This window comes from Danio rerio, chromosome 25 (assembly GCF_049306965.1).
Source record: "Danio rerio strain Tuebingen ecotype United States chromosome 25, GRCz12tu, whole genome shotgun sequence".
In the NCBI taxonomy this organism is placed as follows: domain Eukaryota; kingdom Metazoa; phylum Chordata; class Actinopteri; order Cypriniformes; family Danionidae; genus Danio; species Danio rerio.
In genome coordinates, this window is record NC_133200.1 from 12,688,870 (window position 1) to 12,708,593 (window position 19,724).

Below are 19,724 nucleotides of genomic sequence, written 5' to 3' on the forward strand. Positions count from 1 at the left end.
TAGATTTATTGAGGCATTCCGATTTGTACGTCATTAAACTTGCGACAAGATACACTGTTAGACATTTCTGTAAATTACACAGTTATTTACTGTATTTCACCCAGTGTAATACTGCAAATTCCTTTTACGGTAAATAACTGTATTTACCGTTGCATTATGGGAATTTAGTGTGACGTCGAACAACATATACAGCGATGTACTGTATTTGTAAAAATTCGTGTATTATACTGTATTTTCCACAACTGCTTCAACGCCACCTTGCGGCGATTCGACTACTCTGCACCACATTTTGCCTGAGGACCCTGGAGCAATTCTGGAGGACAATTTATTAGTGTGCCTGAAGAACATACTGGATTTAACAAACTTTACTCTGGTAAGCTGAGGCAGTGTTTCATTTTACAGAATGTTTTGTGGACGAGAATAGAACAAAGTAAAGTATAAAGTTGGCTATTATTATTTTCTCTGGCTTGGCGTTATTTCGCCCATTTGAGAAATATATCATCTATTAAGATGTTACCTTTATTTAATTTATTACTTTAACACTACTATTACTTTAAATAAGACTGTTTATGACTATTAGCCATTGTTTTCGTCATATCTTTTTATTTATTTACATAGGAACCGGTGTTGCAGCGGGTTTTGGTTTAGGAGGGAACCAGAGGTATGCAGACAGTTTTGGAGGACACTTAGCACGAGACAACGGTCCGGCAGAGAGTGTTTTCCCCCAGAAGAATATGAATGAAAGACCAACAAATAATCCAGGTAAAAGCGCGTCTGTCTGTGCTGACAACACTCGACATTGATTTGAACACCTCTATTAGCATTTGTTTGCTCGGCAACATTGGCTGAAGCGATCTTAAAATGGTAATGTTAACTGTTAGCTAAACTGAGCTAAGTTTATACTGAATTGGACTCAAACTCATTTTAACGTGCAACGTTTAACTTATATTGATTTATACTATATATTAGATGTTGTGAACTTATTTTTCTCTGGTTTAGAGTAACTTATAACGTTAGCTTGAGAAAATAACATCGCGACGTAACCTATAAGAACGTTAACGTAAATCTACAATATGCATAGAGGTAAAGTTGGTTTTATATTCGCACATTCGTTCATTTAGAAGACTATACTGTTTACCATGTTACTTTGAATATTCGATCAGAATTAGCATGCCAGTATGACTTGAAATCAACATTAACACTGTTTATTTGACCGTGAGCATGTTGTACTTTGATAGTCATTAGCTGCTAAAATGATTTCGCTATTTAGAGTTTGCAAATAATACTTTTATGAAATTAAATTATTAAGGGGGAAGTCTGAATCTGCTAATATAAAACCAATTTTACCTCTATGCATTATGCTAATAACCACCTTTTTGCTATTTATTGTTTGCTAATTATTTTTTTATCACAACTCTTGACATTTGGTTTAACATAATTGTTACCATTATATTTTTTTCTGTTTAGATATGGCACTGGCACAGCAACAGGTTTTGTCTGAAGAAACAAACAACATTTCAGAGGAACATCTTGATCAGCACAGCCTTATGCTTAAAAAATAAGCAAGACCAGTAAGCAACCAAGGTAAACAAATAAAAAAAAGTTGTGTGGAGGTTGTGGATTGTTGCATGGTATTCTTATCTGTATTTTTGGCTTTTTTATGGTCTCAATATAGAATACTGGGAGCCTGCCTGTGCAAACTGGACCTCATACAACAGTAAGTACTGTACATCTATTTGTTTCTCAATATATTAACGTTACTTTTAATACAAAATGTGTCACATGTTTAGTTGCTAGCTTAATAAAAAAACCGTTTTCCCTTTTTTATTAAACCATTTAGTAGGTTTTTTTTTTCATCTTTGTTTATAATATTTTTGAGCAGATTGAGGTCTGTCATGGGTCAGACATTTCAAAATACAATAATTAGTATTGGGATACATGCATTTGTCTATGTATTAAATGTCTTTTCCCCCATTTCATGTTGCCTAAATATTTTGTAATAAATAAAATAATACAATTTTTTGTATAAATAATTCCAGAGGATGAAACAAAATGCACAGCAACAACCAGAGTGAGCCAGAAGATAGCAGGAGAAGTACTGAAGAGAATGACAACCATGAACAACAGTGAGTTATCCTTCTTTCACCAGCTAACTGAGAACTTGGATTAGGTGAGACACTCTCAATAGTTTTATCAGTATTCAGTCAGTTTTAGTTTATTAGGAATACATAAAACAAATAGTCTAATCTGTCCTGCAGTGAATCAACCCATCACAAATGCTACAATGTTTTTGTAAAACCTTGTTAGGGAAAAAAATAAACAGGACATTCTGGTTAGTTATCTTTTAAACATGGTAGTGAGCAGGTTATGAGCAGGAGCCAGTTGCTCAGTACCAGCTGAAAACTACCCCAACCTAGCTGCCATGATTCAAAATAATTAACCAGTATATGATTTATTTTTTTTAAACAAGCTTCTTCTATGCTTATGTTAGTCTGCACTGTAAAAAACAAAACCCCCATTTGTTCAGCACACTGTACTTTTTTTGTCTTATATACTAAGAATTGTGAATAAGAATTGATTACATAAAAATATATGTTATGTCAACAATATTCGCTAAAATGTTTTGTCTACATGTTTAACTGAGTTTTCTGGACAAACATTTTTGTGTTGAACAATAATGTTGATATTTAAATAATTCGCGCATGCGAGATGTGACTAAGCTTGTTTATCAGTTGCTTGTAGGAGGAGTGACACAGTGGCGCAGTTGGTAGCACAGTTGCCTCACAGCAAGAAAGTTGCTGGTTCAAGACCTGGCTGGGTCAGTTGGCCCTGTGTTCAAGTGGGTTTCCTCTGGGTGCTCCGGTTTCCGCCACAGTTCAAAGACATGAGGTACAGGTGTGTGAATGGGTGTTTGCCAGTACTGGGTTGCAGCTGGAAGGGCATTGGCTGTGAAAAACATATGCTGAATAAGTTGGCGGTTCATTCCACTGTGGTGACCCCTGATGAATAAAGGGACTAAGCAAAATGAATGAATGGATGAAATAAAAAGTTTGTGTTCATTTTTAAGTAAAATAATTAAAAACAGGATGATATGCCAATTAGAACTAATTACTTATTTTGCAAATTTGAAAAAAAATTATCCACTAAACAGAAAAAAAAAATTAATTGACTCAATAGCAGTAACTGTTGCTTCAGTTGATGTGACAATAATATCTTTATTAGTAAAATACAATAATCAACATTGCATAAATAAACAAAATTATGTTAGCTGAACAAAAAAAAGTTACTGAGAAAAACTAAAAAACCATTGTTGAGACAACTCAAAGTTCTTACTGCATCAAGTTGCCTTATATTTTTATGTTTTCTCAACAATTAATTTTTTACAGTGTGTTTGTCCTTATCCAGAGTTCTTCATAGTCCTGGACTGGGCCAAATCCTGACTAGATGCTGTGGTGGTCATGGAGGAGTGAATCCTAAAAGACACACGTGATCAATGAGTTTCCGCATTGATCCAATGGGCCAGCCTGGTGAACTTTCAAGCCTCTGGTGCCTAGACTGCGGCCTTGCACAAGTTTGGCTAGAGGAGAACTGGTCGTGCCCAACTGAGCCTGGTATCTCTCAAGGGATTTTATTCTACACTTTCGTCAGTTGGTGAAGTTTGTTCCATGCCACTGGATCACTTGGCTACAATTGGTGGATCGGTGGATTTGCTCTTCAGTGTTTGGACTTTCAGCAGTGACATTTACTGCTTCAATTCTGAAAACTGGACTGAAGCAGCTTCAATTTATAAGAACTTCTATGTTAAGCTGCTTTGACATCATTGATCTACATTGTAAAAGTGCAATAGAAATAAAGATGAATTGCATTTGAACATGTGAATTCAGACCTTGTTGAGCATTTGACACCAGAACTAGTAATATTTTAAAGTTGGGTTGTTTCTGAGTCGGCTAATAGTTACAAATATTTATTTTTCCAACAATATGCAATTCAGAAGTTTAAATTTTTATTGTACATGTATGTTCTAGTGCTTTGTGTGATTTATTTATTTTTAATGTGTTGATTTTATTGCTTAATGTAATTTTCACACATTTTCCTTAAATGCTTTAAGCATTATTAATGTTTAAAAGAATGGAATATTTTGTAATTGTGTCTGGTTTAATGTCAGTAGTACTTAGTACAATTGTTTTTTTTTTTTCTCAACAATATGCAGGTCAGACACTTAAATTAGTTTTGTACATGTATGTTAATGTGCTTTGTCATTTTCAATGTTTTTTTTTCTTAAAATAAAATATTTTGAATGATTGAAATGTAATGTTTTTACACATTTTTAAGCTTGTTTTAAGCATCTCCAATGTTTTAAATAAAGAGTGTTTATTTTGTTAATATTTTGTAATTGTGTCTTTTTTAGGTCTATAGTATTGAAATAATATTAATAAAATTATATTATAAAATATTTAGGACAAAATTAAAAGGTTTACAGTAGCTAACTGTTAACTTAGGTTTTTAAAGTAGTTAACCATTTTCAGACACTACGGTAACATGCTGTAAACGGATTTACAGTTGTATACTGTAAATCTAAAATACAGTAACTTACTGGCAACAGTGTTGCCAGTAAGTTACTGTAAAAACCCTTTGAAATGTCTAACAGTGTAGTACTTCTCCACGGTTTAATGACTTATAAGGAAGAGCCGGTGTGGAGACGCCGACACACTAAACAATAACAGCAACAGAGGAAACACAGAGGAGGAAAATGGTCATTCGCCACAATTGGCTCCCACCAGACCTGAGATCTCTCTCGTACCACAAATTCCTATGAATCATGGAGCACAATATATTTAAACCATAGGTGCAAGCTGCAATGACGGCCCTATCCCTCCTCCTCCGCCTTCATAATCATTTTAAAGTTGGGTGAACATCACATATTTCACAGAGCTAAAATCGTAGCTTGTGAGGTGCAGATGCTGGAACCCACCTTTACGTACCCTAAAATTGTAAGGCAAGTGTAAAAATGAATTGGATATGGGACACAATTAAAAGAACATGTAAACGGACAGGCAAAAAAAATCTGATATAGGCAACTAATCAGAATTGGGCATCAAGACCTGACAGTGTAAACAGGGCCAAAATGTCAACAAGGTCACCTGCTTTGTCATCACTTTAGACAATACGCTAGAGAATCATTCAAATACTAGCTGTTGAATAAGCAACAAAAGGATTTTTAGACTCTCTCTTGGTTTTCTTTTTCTTTTAAATACACAATTATGCAGTCGAACTGTTGCATAAACGCAATATCAGCAGCAGTGCGATAAGGCTGTATATTGTCACTATTTCAACAAAAAAAAGTATATATTTTGAAAAACAATACCATTTATTTTTGACCAATGATGGTAACATAACATATGTTAACCCTTAAAGACCGAGACAGCCGCCCGCGGCTAAAAATAAGTATTGCTCTTAAATGTTTAATAACTTTTGATCTGCTGATCCGATCCATACAATTCAAAGATTGGCATAAAGTAGAGAATCTCAGCTTTCCAGTGATGTATCACATAACATTCACGGACTTTCAGAGGCTCCGGAATCAGTGTGGTTACGTCATCAAATTTTGACAACGCTGATTTGACAAAGGAACGCTCGTCACTTGTCTCTCCGGACAAACCAGACATGATATATGGATGCATTGTCCCTCCTCCATGCCCAGATTGGTTCAAACTCGCTCTATCTCAACCAATAAGCATAGGTTTCGCTTTGTGAACCAACAATCAGCTATTTGAACAACACGGAATGAGAGATAGGCTGCACATTTACGCGCGGCTAAATAAAACGCTAAATAAAAGTTTTGCATGAAATTATTCTCATACTAAGTACTTTTGCATGCACAACAGCACAAAAACATGACAAAACAGTGACACAGCAAAGACGAAGTGCTGCTCTTGTTGTTTTCAAAGGACGCAAATAAAGGTTGGGCTGTTTGTCTGCATTGCACGCGAACCATATACATATCCGCAGACAACCATATCCATGCTGGCACATAAAACCTAAGGATGTTCCATATTGAATCTAGTTTAGTTATGTAACTATTTATAGTATAGTAAATATTTATATCTATTTTATTTACTGAGGATTTGCACCATGTTTATTTGGACTTTGACGCATTATTTATTATTTTCTTATTTTATATTTGTTTATTATAAGTGGTGTTGTTTATGGTAACTAAAAATATATTTTTATAAAAAAGTCAAATTTGCTTCAGTGTTCTGTTATTTTGTAACATTTTTTTTCTGTTTAGTTCATTCCCAGAACTTTTGGGCAAATACATTGTCAGTAAATAAATGCATTTTTTTCCCCCCATTGAAAAACGCCTTGGAATAACATTGAAATAAATTGCTATAACTTGCTCAGGGAATGGTGGATGTAGACAATATTTATTTTGGAAGTATAAAACATCATAATATGTATTTCTAAAGAAAGAAAAACAAACTTCATAAGGTTTTGTTTGTAATAACTAGAAAATGCCACTTTTTTAAAAAATCGTTTCTGGAAAATTCTGGAATATTTTCTGTCTGTTCATCTGTTTTTGGACCAAATAAAGTTTTAGACTGGACCTTTAAATGATACAGATTGAAACTTCAGGTTCTCCTGTTTAAAATAATATATGACACTTGAGTCTGACTGCTAAAATAAAAATAAAACTGCTTTAAAAAAATAATAATAATATAGGCCCATTAGGTGCACACAAAATACCTCTAGGTCTTTAAGGGTTAACTAAAATTATCCTGATACACTATTTATAATATAGTGTGTATATAAAATACATAATATTACTTTTTATATAAATGTAACACTAACAATGGCTATTTATTTAATATAACTATATAACAATACATTCATATATAATACACTTTTTATATAATTGAAGTTGTAGCTTTGGAACATCTTTGAGTTGCAACAAATGTTTCAATTTTAGGGTTATTTTAAAGACACGCGCACAAACACACATGCACACACCTATATAATGAATTGAAATTTCCTAACCGCAGACTCAAGCATGTTAAGATGAAAGCCCTCAGTCTGAAGCCCTGATCTCGAATCTCCTTTGATGTAACATTAACCAAGCAAGCTAAACTCAGCATTCATCATGTTTGACAAACACAACCTCCGCCAACTGGATCCAGACCTTAAAGTGTTTTCACTGATGCAACTTAACATATGATCTGAAAGTCTCAAACGCTCCCAGTCGCCGCGGACCTTTCAAGGGGGCCCGGATGGAAGAGATTAAGACAGAGACGGATGAGAGGAAGGGCCATGACATCTGGAGATGGGCTCGAGAGCTCAGATTTGAGTCAATCTTTTGATATTGATTGCATCTGGGGCAAATTCATTTCCAGCTCATGATCTGAGAGCAGCGAGCGGTGGGATATGGGAGGGTGCGGGGAAGGAACGGTCCCATCATTTACCCTAAAGCGATGGGCTTCTAAACGGAGAATATGATGCTGCTTTAGATGGTCTAGATAGGACTAATCATTGCATGCTTTTCTTTGATGATCTGGTGTTTGGGTTTGGATGGAATTTTGTAATGGCTTTTTGGCTCCAGGAAAATAGATTGAGAGACAGGGTAGGGTCTAGAGGGGATACAGCTATAGATAACGCAATGTTTTTTGACACTACAACAATAATTACTGTTTTACATTATGGCGATGGGTACTTTTAGGGTTTGGGGTAGGGGTAGGTGTTAATAAAACATCATTTAATAAATAATATAAATATAAATCAATATAAATACTGGTTTTTTTACATTACTGTGGAAATACATGTTAATAAAATACCATTAATGGGTAACTGAATAAATAATATGTTAACATTTTTTAATAATATGTTTTGGCTACAGCTGTATCCCTTCTAGTGACAGTATTGGTTGTTACGCAAGCCTTCACCACTGAATAAAATAAATATAAAAGTTAATTGCAAGAAATAATCATACTTCAGTATAATAAAAAAAAAATAGTAGACTTTGTAAAATGACCATCTTTAAACCTTAAGTGGTAGAGAGGTTTATTTTAGCTAGAAGGAGTAATAAACTTTTACTCCTTTTACTCTTGAGTTGTCTTGTGGATAAAAAAAATAGGCTAACTTATAATTAAACTAGACAAAAGGGGCAGACAGAGACATTTAGAGATGTATTTTGTGATTTTAACATATATAAAAACTATATTAATAAAATAAATATTTTAAAATATATAAAATTAAGATCACCTCTGCATGAACAGATGAGGTTTTTAAAGTTTATTGGTGCCCTATTACTCTAGAAAAGAGTTGTGCAATATGACACAACCACTTATATTCAACAGTTTATGTGTTTGTTGCTTCACTACAAACATACACAGCAAATTTCACAATATACTCATTAAATTAACGAAAGATGAAAAGTTTAGATAACAAAACTAAAAGGGTCATCTGAAAAGTTTTGTCTTGATTCAGTAATTTCACTTTTTTTTGCAAAGAACAGGTTAATTTTATCACTTTTAACATGAAATAACTAAACATAAATTTAAGAGGCAACTATCAACAGGTAATTTTATAAATAATTAAAATATTTTTTGTTAATTTTTAGACACAGCTGTATTCCTTCTAGCAAGTCTTCACCACAGAAAAAATAAAATAAAATAAAAAAGGCAATTGCAACTTTTAATCTCACAGTGCGCATAAACAGTCAGAACTGGAAGATGTTGCAAGAAATAATCATTCTTCAGTATTATTCAAAAAATAATAAATAAATAAATTAGTAGGTTCTTTGTAAAATTAACATCTTTACAACTGAAGTGTTCAAGAGATTTATTTTAGCTAGGAGTGAGTGAATAAAATAGAAGAAGTGAGTGATAAAATAGTTGTATTTTGTGGTTTTAACATGAAAACACAGGCAGGAATTAATATCCACCTCTGCATAAACAAGTTTTTTAAAGTTTATTGGTGCCCTTTTACTCTCGAAAAAACACATAAAGAGCAGTGTGATATGACACGATGCATAGATGTGCATTAAACCACTTATATTCAGCAGTTTGTGTGTGTTTGTTGCCTCACTACAAACATATATGGCAAATTTCACAATATACTCGGTAAATTAACAAAAGATGAAGAGTTCAGATTTAAAAAAAAAAAAAAACTTGAAGTGCCATGTGAAATTTTATATCTTGCTTCAGTAATTTCACTTTGCAATTCAGTAATTTCACAATGCTCATTGTTGAAGAAAAATACAGAGGTTTTTGCATCTGAACTCTTTATACAGACATTATATTCACCTTTGAGTGGAGCTTAATAAATGTATAATCCAAATATCCTAAAGGCTCATGATAAGCCATTTCCATGTATTGAAATCTTACTCAAACAGCTATGCAAACTCAGCTATACCTACTGTAGATATGTCCAAATTTTCCAAATATGACCTTTATTTTGAGTGTACGACTCGAGACTCAAATATTAGTGCACAATTAGGAGCAGCAAAATAGTTATAAGAATTATGAGACATCAAATCAGCAGCTTTCTAGAGTAAAATTTTTTTTAAAAAGTAGCATTTTACTTTTTGTACCATGGTGGAAATAAGCTAGAAAGCGGAGCAAACAAAAAATTCTGAAAAGTGAGAGCAACTGCAGATGAGGAGAGGTGTCATAACCTCATCCCGAGAAGCTGCTTCTCATTCAGACACGCTCATGAAGATCTCATCTGTCATAGTTTGTCTGATCATTAAGCGATTTAAAACTCTGCCAGCCCTCAGGATGGAAGAGCTTTCTGACAGGTGGTGCAGACGGAGAAGCTTAAACTTCATTCCGTTCGACAGCAAAAATCCAATAAACACATTGTGAGCTCTGTGGAGAACAAATAGGTGTCTTTTGGTTATCATAGATTAGCCGAGTTTGAACACAGAGACAGGCTGGCTTTAAATTGGTTTCCAAGGGCTTTCTGTTTTCAGGAGATGTCCAAAATAAATAAAAAAAAAACAACAGAGAAGAGGAAACTAAAATCGAAAACTGAACAAATAAAAAGTGCAATTTTATTAAATGTTAAATGTGCATGTATTAAATGTTAAATTATGTAATCAATATATAACTAATTAAAATGAATTGCATTGACGAGCGTTAATAAACATATACATATATATATATATATATATATATATATATATATATATATATATATATATATATATATATATATAAATATATATATATATATATATATATATATATATATATATATATATATATATATATATATATATATATATATATATATAAATTTGTAAAAAAAAAAATAAATACCAACACTAATAAAGCGCAAACTAAATGAATCAATAAAACTAACTGTAATATTTTAAAATAAAGTCTAATTACATAATTTACATATGAGTTTTTTTTTTATTTACTGAAAGATGTAACAACAAATTATAAAAAGCAATTATATAAATATAAAAAAAATTAAGTTATAACAAAAGTGCCAAATTACATAGCTAATATTTTATATTACATTTAACATTCATTTCCGTCAACCATCAGCATTAACATTGTTAACATGTTTCTGACAGTTTACGAGATCAATAGAATCGTTTTGTTGTATTGCTTGTTTGGTTCTGCTATTATATTGGGTTTTATAAAAGCATGCTATAAATAAAATATAGTATTCCTAGTATGATTTAACACAATTTAACAAACTTTTTGAAATGTTTTAACAAAGTGTAGCATGTTTAAACATATTAGCTGCGTCCAGTGCTTAATTTGTAAATTTGGAGGTCCGGGAACAGATCGGGGTAACGGATCCGGCATGTTACCCGCGGATGTAGAGGTGTCGTACATGATAGTGGGGATGGCATTGGATTGCGGAGGGGTGTTGCAGACGAAAGTGAAGAGAGTTGGAGAGTCACAGAAGAAAGTGAAAGTGAACAGTGGAAGGGGGAGGAGGGCGCTTGGTAAAATAAGGTGCCGGATCAGATTTCAGAGGTTCCGGTGTTGGTTCGGTCCGGCTCAAATTAAGCCCTGGCTGTGTCCCAAATGGCACACTATATGCTATGCACTTATGCACTATTCAACAGCATAGTGTATGTATGTAGTGTCATCCCAAATTGAACACTTGTATTTTCTTTACCAAGCGAAAATTCAAACTTTTCCCAGAAAACGTTTGATGGTTGAATGACCAAACTACCAAATAATACCTGCCATGAGTATGACCGCATTCACCATCGGGAGAATTCTCGTGAGAGAATTATGCTTTCATAATCTAAAATAAATAAAGTAATCCAACATTAGGGCCCGAAAGCTCCGCCCTTCTGCTACATGAGCAGAGCAGTGGTCGTTGAGTGCGTGAAGTGGCCAACATCACACACTTCTGTTTATCGGCTCAATAAGTGCACCATTCATGTATTAAAAGTGAACTTATTCAGTGTTTTCAGTGTGAAGTTTCACTTGCACTATATATACTACAAAATGGCGTAGAATAGTGCCTAAGTATGTGATTTGGGATGCACCTATTGTGCAGCTATAGAATTATTCTAATAGCACAATTTAGCACATTGATAGTATCAGTTAACAGTGCAAGCAAAGCATGTTTGTATCATGCTTTCTCACATTGCTAGCATGATTAGCACACCTAAAACAACGTATGACCATAACACTTTGCACCGTAATATGTATTTTACACACTAGTGATAATTTATGTGTAATATTAACATTTAAACAAGCATTGTCATCTAAAACGATTAGCTCTATATTACCATAACAGTGTATTGCGTTTATTAATGCATGTCATATATCACATAAGCACATGACTCTCTGGTATTTTTTTAATTAATTACACCTATAGATGTATGAGCAATAGATGGACGGATGGATGGATAGACAGATGTATGTACAACCTGATAGATAAACTCATAGATGGATGGGTGGATGGATATATAGATGAATCAGCAATGGATGGATAGATGGATGGATGGATGAACAAACAGCTAGATGAGCAATGGATGGACAGATGGACTGACTTACAAACAGCTAGATGAACTTATGGATGGATGGAGAGATGAATTGGATGGATGTATGGATGGACAAACGTAGGAACAGATAGATGAATAGATAGATGGGTGGCCGGATGGATGGATGGGTTTAAAGATGAATCAGCAATGGATAATGGATGGATGGACAAACAAACAGCTGGATTAACAGTTATACTGTTTTATAGTTTTAACATGTGTATTATATACACTGTAGTCTTCTCTTAAATTTGTTAGATAGATTGTTGTTAGATAAACATTTTAGAACATCAAATCTATTTATACTGGTTCATTTATGAATAAAAGAATAATTAATGCAAAGGATCAGGAATTTATCATGTGAAAACAGAAAAAAAAATATTGGAGAGATGAATGAGCGATGGATGGATGGATGGATGGATGGATGGGTGGTTGGACAGATGTCTGAACAAACACTTAGACAAACTGATACACGACTTGACGGATAGATGGATGGGTGGATATTTAGATGAATAAGCAATGGATAATGGATGGACAAACATACTGCTGGGTTAATGGATGGATGGACAGATGAACAAACAGCTAGATGAGCAATGGGTAGATAGATGTATGGATCAGCAATGGATGGATGAATGAAGAGATAAATCAGCAATGGATGGATGAATGGACAGAAGTATGAACAAACAGATTAACTAATAGATGTCTGGACAGATGGATGGATGAATATATAGATGAATCCGCAATGGATAATGGATGGATGGACAAACACACATTTGGATTAATGGATGGATGAATGGATGAATGGATGGATAAGCAATGAATGGATGGACAGATGAACAAATAGATTAGCAATGGATGGATGGATCAGCAATTGATGGATGGAGAGATGAATCAGCAAAAGATGGATGGATGGATGGATGCTTGAACAACTTAACTGAAATATGGATGTTTAATTGTGCTGCTATAGCATTGTTTTAATAGCACATGGCTAGCATTTTTAAAATGAATTAAAATAAAATAACAGTGGAGGAAGCCGTTCAAAAAGATAAAACTCTCCAAACATCACGCAAAATGATTACCCTTGACTCAAATAAAAGAGCCGACCACGCTGGAAATCTGTTCCTTCAACACTCGCATTCCATCATTCCCGCTCTCCCATTACCAAACGGGTTCTCCGTTAATGTCCTGCATGAGATCTAAAGCTGTCGTCTAATACAAACTGACAGATGATAAAAATACAGATTCATTAAAACGCCAGCAACCGGAGCGCCAGGAGGCAGGGCCTGGGCTCAAGGAATAATAGGAGTTGGGGTAGATGTGTATCTGTCATTAGGCCAGCAGAAGCGTCCCGTACCGTGGCCCCCTTCAGCGCTCACTAATCAGGATTAATTTCCTGCGGCGTTTACACCTGTAGCTAATGGGACAAGGCCGAGCAGAAGGCGCACTTACTGTCGGCCCCACGCTTACCGCAGGAAACCATCCGTCTTTCAGACAGTGTTGATTCTTTTATGGCAAGAGGGGAACCCTCTGAGAGAAAATATTAATCATGTGCCATGATTTAAATATCAGTTGACATGAATGTGGCTTTTAAAACCGAAATATCAACGGCCTGCCATGAAAATAAACAAAATGGCGGTAAAGTTGAGGCGATTTACTCACAATGGACATTTAACAAGACATTAAATTTCAGTCAGTCAATTGGAATTCGGGACTAGGTTGAGATTGGGTCTGGGGGCTCGAAATATTTTTTATGTATTTATTTTGTAAACATTCACGTGGCTTAAATTATGACAAATGATTAATATATTTTTTATCTCTGATAATCCCATTTTACCATGAAGAAAAATACTTAGAGATAATTCTATCATTAATAAATTATCTTGATTTAAATATTATTCGACATGAATGTGGCTTCTGCGAAGGTTTATGGAGACCCATCAAACCCAAGTCTAACACATAGTTAATGGGCCTCCATAAAAAGAAGAGGAAAATGAGTGAAATGGTGGTAAAATTAGTGTGATTTCCTCAAGAAGGACATTTACCAAGATTATAGTAATTATGAAACATTATGACAATTTTACAGGGTATTTGTGATAAATTTAAAGCATACAAACTTTGCATACACTGAATCTTCATTACTGTAGAAATCATTATAATATACAGAATATTATGCTAAAAATATTGCCAATTACTGTAAATGTTGTAAGAAGATTATATTTTGTTTAAACAAAATGTTTGTTTGTGATTTTCAGTTCAATTAATCTTTATTTGAATTGTGCCTTTACAGTGTAGACCGTGTCAAAGCAGCTTACATACTGTGAATGCTGCTTACATACTGTAAATTTTCCTGTGAATTTACATAGTCAGATGAAAAATTTCTTAAAACTCATTTCATCTTATTTGACAAATTTATCTTACCTTAAAAATGTATATATTTGTTTAAAAAAAAATGTTTACTCCAGCCAAACTAAAAGAAGTCATTCTCCAGAAAAAAAAAAATATATATAAATATAAATTGCAGAAAAAATTGAGAACATTTTCTTTGGTAAACTAATTAATTTAACAGAAAGGCTAATCCTTTTTTTCCAATTAAGTCTCATAATATGCTGAATCTTGTTATAACACATAACACATAATTTTAATTTTTTTATTTTTGTCCACCATGACTGATAAAACTCCACATCAGTAAACCTCCGCCTCAGGTGGTGAACAAGACTACAGTTTATCTTGCTTTTCGAGCATTTGTTCGGAGCACAAAAGCAGAGAAAATAAGGAAACATTTCCAGCGCATTGTGTGTTTGTATTGAAGTAAATAAGTTTCTAAAAAGCCCTCAAGAGTGCCATTTTGCTGAGACACTTTGGCAATTTTCGGGCTGAAATGCTTTTCAGAAGATTCTGACGGTTAAATCTGTAAGTCGTGCCCACAGTTTCTGAACTTCTTCCATGGAAACAAGTGGAAGGAATGGTTTCTGGTAACCTCACTTATGTCAATTTGGTAGAAACATCACAGTGATGCTGGTTTAACACAATTTTGCACCTGAAGACTGAGGTCAGTGCTTAACTGGATGGTCGCTTGACAGTTTCAGAGTAAATGGCTGAATGTAAATGGGCTCCAGGCTTGCTTCCGGTGAAATGAGATGGAGTGGAATTGTTGTATGAATTTCTTGACAGATGCTTGTTGATAATTCTGCCTGTTCTTACATGCAAATGCTTGTGATTGCTTGGGTAAATTACGAAATGGCTCCTGCTGGGCAGTTGAGCTTCATATTTTTTTTTTAGTTTCAGCCTTAAAAAAACACTAGATGTGTAAGAAAAAACAGCTATTGGAGGAACCACTATTGGAGATTTACTGCAGGAAAAGAGTCTTGCATGCAATCAGCAAAGATGAAATAAGTTGGCTCGTGGAAAATGAATCCACGCAAAAAGTTCCCTTTAAAAGTACTGTAGGAAATGGTCTGTAACTCGCTCTCTCTAATCTTGTGAGGCAGGAGATGCTCTTCTTTAATGCTGTTTGAAAGAAAGGTGCTCTGTCAAAAGAGATAAGGCGATTCTTTTCTCCTTTTCTTGGTTTTCAGACAATAAAAGGAATCCTCTGTCGTAAAGAGAACGGGAAAGATGAAGGAACAACATGCATACTTAAGCCCTTCAATGCTGCATCTCAAATACTTTACAGTACTTCCAGTACTTCATATAGCTTTTAATGTATTTTACAAGGTTGTATTGAAAGAAGGAATGAAGGATGATGGATGGTTGGATGGAATAATGGAGGGAAGGATGGATGAATGGATGGACTGAGGATTGACGGATGGATGAATGGACTACTGATGGATGGATGGACAGGAGGATGGATGCCAATGGATGGATTGATGGATAAATGACTAAAGTGAACAGAGCAGGATGGATGGATGGTTATAAAGATGAATCAGTAATGGATGGATGGATGGATGGATGGATGGATGGATGGATGGAACAAACAGCTAGATGAACTGATAGATGGGTGGATGGATGGACCAGCCATTTATGGATGGATAGATAAATCAGCAATGGATGATGGATAGATGAATCAGCAATAGATGGATGGATGGATGGATTGATGAATGAACAAATAGCTAGATGAACTGATAGATGGGTGGATGGATGGACCAGCCATTTAAGGATGGATAGATAAATCAGCAGTGGATAATGGATAGATGAATCAACAATAGATGGATTGATGGATGGATGGATGGATAGATAGATAGATGGATGGATGAACAAACAGCTAGATGAACTGATAGATGGGTGGATGGATGGACCAGCCATTTATGGATGGATAGATAAATCAGCAATGGATGATGGATAGATGAATCAGCAATAGATGGATAGATGGATGGATGGATGGATGGATGGATGGATGAATAAACAGCTAGATAGACTGATAGATGAGTGGATGGATGGATCAGCCATTGATGGATGGATAGATGAATCAGCAATAGATGGATGGATGGACAGATTGATGAACAAACATCTAGAATTAACTGATAAATGTATAAATAGATAACCAAACATAACACAAAAATGTTCTGCTGTAGTAAAACTCTGACTATATAGTGACCCTGTTTGACACTTGTGCAGTCAGCAGGCCTGTACAGTACACTGACGCATGAACATGAGCTTCATGACTCTGGGCTGCTTTCCTGTGAGGCCTGCAGGAATGTTGGCTAAACTCTGTGAATGCACGGCACTCTTTGTTCAATGGCCGTCAATTAGCCAAACCTCTTCTCTGTAATCATCTCTCTCTATACTACAACTCTAAACCTTCTGGCATTTTAGCAGTGAACTCATTTCACCCCAATCACCCATTAAAAGAGCCCACGGAAACCCACAGCTCATCTGAACTACAGACGTCAGCTACTAGAATACAGTCTGGAAATTACGGTTTTGGTGTGTTTCATTTAAATTTTTCAACTGAATGAGTAACTTACAATTTTTCAGTGAAAACGATTGCTTTTTCAAGTAGCAATAATGGTGTTAGATTTGTTGTATAAATGTATTTTTAAACTAATTTAACAAATAAATAAGCAGTTATTTACATTTTTTATAAATATTTAATTACAATTTTAACAATACATATTTGAAAATATAAATTTTATGTATTATTATTTATTATTTGTAATGTTTTTTTAAATATATTTTAGCACATTAAGTGCAAATCAAAATATGCACATACATACATACACTACCGATTAAAAGTCTGGGGTAATTTATATATATATATATATATATATATATATATATATATATATATATATATATATATATATATATATATATATATATATATATATTGTCTGAAAACCAATATATATACATGCAGTTGAAGTCAGAATTATTAGCCCCCTTCAAATTTTTTTCTTCTTTTTTAAATATATTCCAAATGATGTTTAACAGAGTAAGGACATTTTCACAGTTTGTCTGATAATATTTTTTCTTCTGGAAAAAGTCTTATTTGTTTTATTTAGGCTAGAATAAAAGCAGTTTTTAACTTTTTAAACACCATTTTAGGGATAAAATTATTAGCCCCTTAAAGCTATATTTTTTCTTGATAACCTACAGAACAAACAATTGTTATACAATAACTTGCCTAATTACCCTAACCTGCTTAGTTACCTTAATTAACCTAGTTAAGCCTTTAAATGTCACTTTAAGCTGTATAGAAGTGTCTTGAAAAATATCAAGTAAAATATTATTTACTGTCATCATGGTAAAGAGAAAATAAATCCATTATTAGAAATGAGTTATTAAAACTATTATGTTTAGAAATATGTTGAATAAAATCTTTTCTCTGTTAAACAGAAATTGGAGAAAATAAACAAGCCTTCTAATAATTCAGGGGGGCAAATAATTCAGACTTCAACTATATATATATATATTGTCAAGCTATTCTCTTATGCACAAGTTTTCCCGCTTGAAAGGAAGACACATCATCAAGGGAGTTTTAACTGGATTCCACTCATCCATTTATTGCATCATAAATGCAGCAGAAAGGCAGGTAAAAAGTATAACGTTGGAAAGTTGAAAGTAGAAAGTAGAAAGTTGAAAGTTGAAAGGTGAAAAACCTTTAAAATAAACAAAAATACAAGATATGTAATTAAATTGCAAATAAACATATATATACAAACATTTGTGAATTTTGTCTGATTTTCCATACAGTATTTTCAAATATTATACTGAATTATCGCTTGTTAAAACACAATCAACAGTACAGTTTAATATACTGAACTTAAATATTTAGTTTTAAGACACATAAATGAAATGCGATTAATTTTGCTACTGCAGCAATCAGCTTATGTGCACGTGATCTGCTCATGCATGCATATGAATCACGGAGGAAAATTAACATCTTAACGTCAGTCAGATAGCACTCAAATGATGATTAAAATAACCAAAACTATACATTTCTGCTTCATAACATCTTCTAGTTTGCAAATAACTATTTGTATCTTCATGTAATTAAGCAGCGGGCAGATAAGCACTGTAGGAGCAACTTTTTCCTCTGTGCCGAACTTGAACTCAGATGCTGCTTCACGGTTGATTTGCCCTCAAATACTGACATGACAGTCACGATTTTCATGCAATAACCAAAGTAAAGTTCTCACCGGCTGCCACTCCGGGACTTGATGATGGGTTTTTAACTGTTGTGCACTTTCTTTTGCTCAATTTTGGCGGAGATTCGGCTTTGGCGGAGGTTTCGTTTTGGCGGAGATTCCGTTCTGGTTAGGTTTCAGTTTCCTTTTTCCTTACGTGAATGCCGAACTACTGCATGTCCTTCCGCCTCTCCCTCCGACTGGCGGATGGATTTTTTTCCTCCTTCTATATTAGTTTGACTTGACATATATATATATATATATATATATATATATATATATATATATATATATATATATATATATATATATATATATATATATATATATATTGTTTTTTTATTATGTTCATCAAGAATAATTGATGAACATTTAATAAATATAAAAATGTTAAATTTAAACTTAAAACTATATACACTCATCAAAAGTGTGCTTATAGAAATGCACTAATAACATGCAAAAAACAACTATAATGTAGCAAGACAGAAAATTGAAATTACATAAAGTGTTAGTATAAGAATACCATATATTCATTCATTCATTTTCTTGTCACCTTAGTCCCTTTATTAATCCGGGGTCGCCACAGCGGAATGAACCGCCAACTTATCCAGCAAGTTTTTTACACTTCGGATGCCCTTCCAGCTGCAACTCATCTCTGGGAAAGATTCCATATATAAGCTAAATATAACTGAAAAGTTTAGATGTAAAAACCTTGATATTTTCTTCTAAAATTTGTATTTTTCTTAGTAATTTTGCATTTATAATGACAGATAAGTTCTATTTGTTTCCTTTTAAGTGAAATAAGCGATCATAAACAAAGAAGGTTGAGATTAATTCTCATTTTAGGAAAACATTTCAGATGGCATTTAGAGGTCTTTGCATCTGAACTCTTCAATTGTATACATACACACATTTAAATTCAATTAAAATTTAATTAAAAGTAAACTTTTTAAAAGGTTGCATTAACAGAATTATTTAAACTTAAAAAAACATATGACCTGATGCTTAAAAAAAAAAGACATTCATTAATAATGACTGGTGCACATGATGGCGTGAAGTCACTTTTTACCCTCTATTTTAAACTCTGA

At 33.7% G+C, this 19,724-nt stretch overlaps 1 protein-coding gene and 1 long non-coding RNA gene across 10 annotated transcripts in view; one reads left to right on the top strand and one right to left on the bottom strand.

Moving 5' to 3' along the window:
• Window positions 1-19,724, bottom strand: part of ntrk3a (neurotrophic tyrosine kinase, receptor, type 3a) — a 441,878-nt gene that overhangs the window by 60,415 nt on the left and 361,739 nt on the right. The window lies entirely within an intron of this gene.
• LOC137489333 (uncharacterized) lies at window positions 710-4,383 on the top strand. Its single transcript, XR_011008750.2, has 5 exons — window positions 710-762; window positions 1,468-1,584; window positions 1,676-1,717; window positions 2,040-2,895; window positions 3,406-4,383. It is a non-coding gene; the product is annotated as an uncharacterized lncRNA (long non-coding RNA).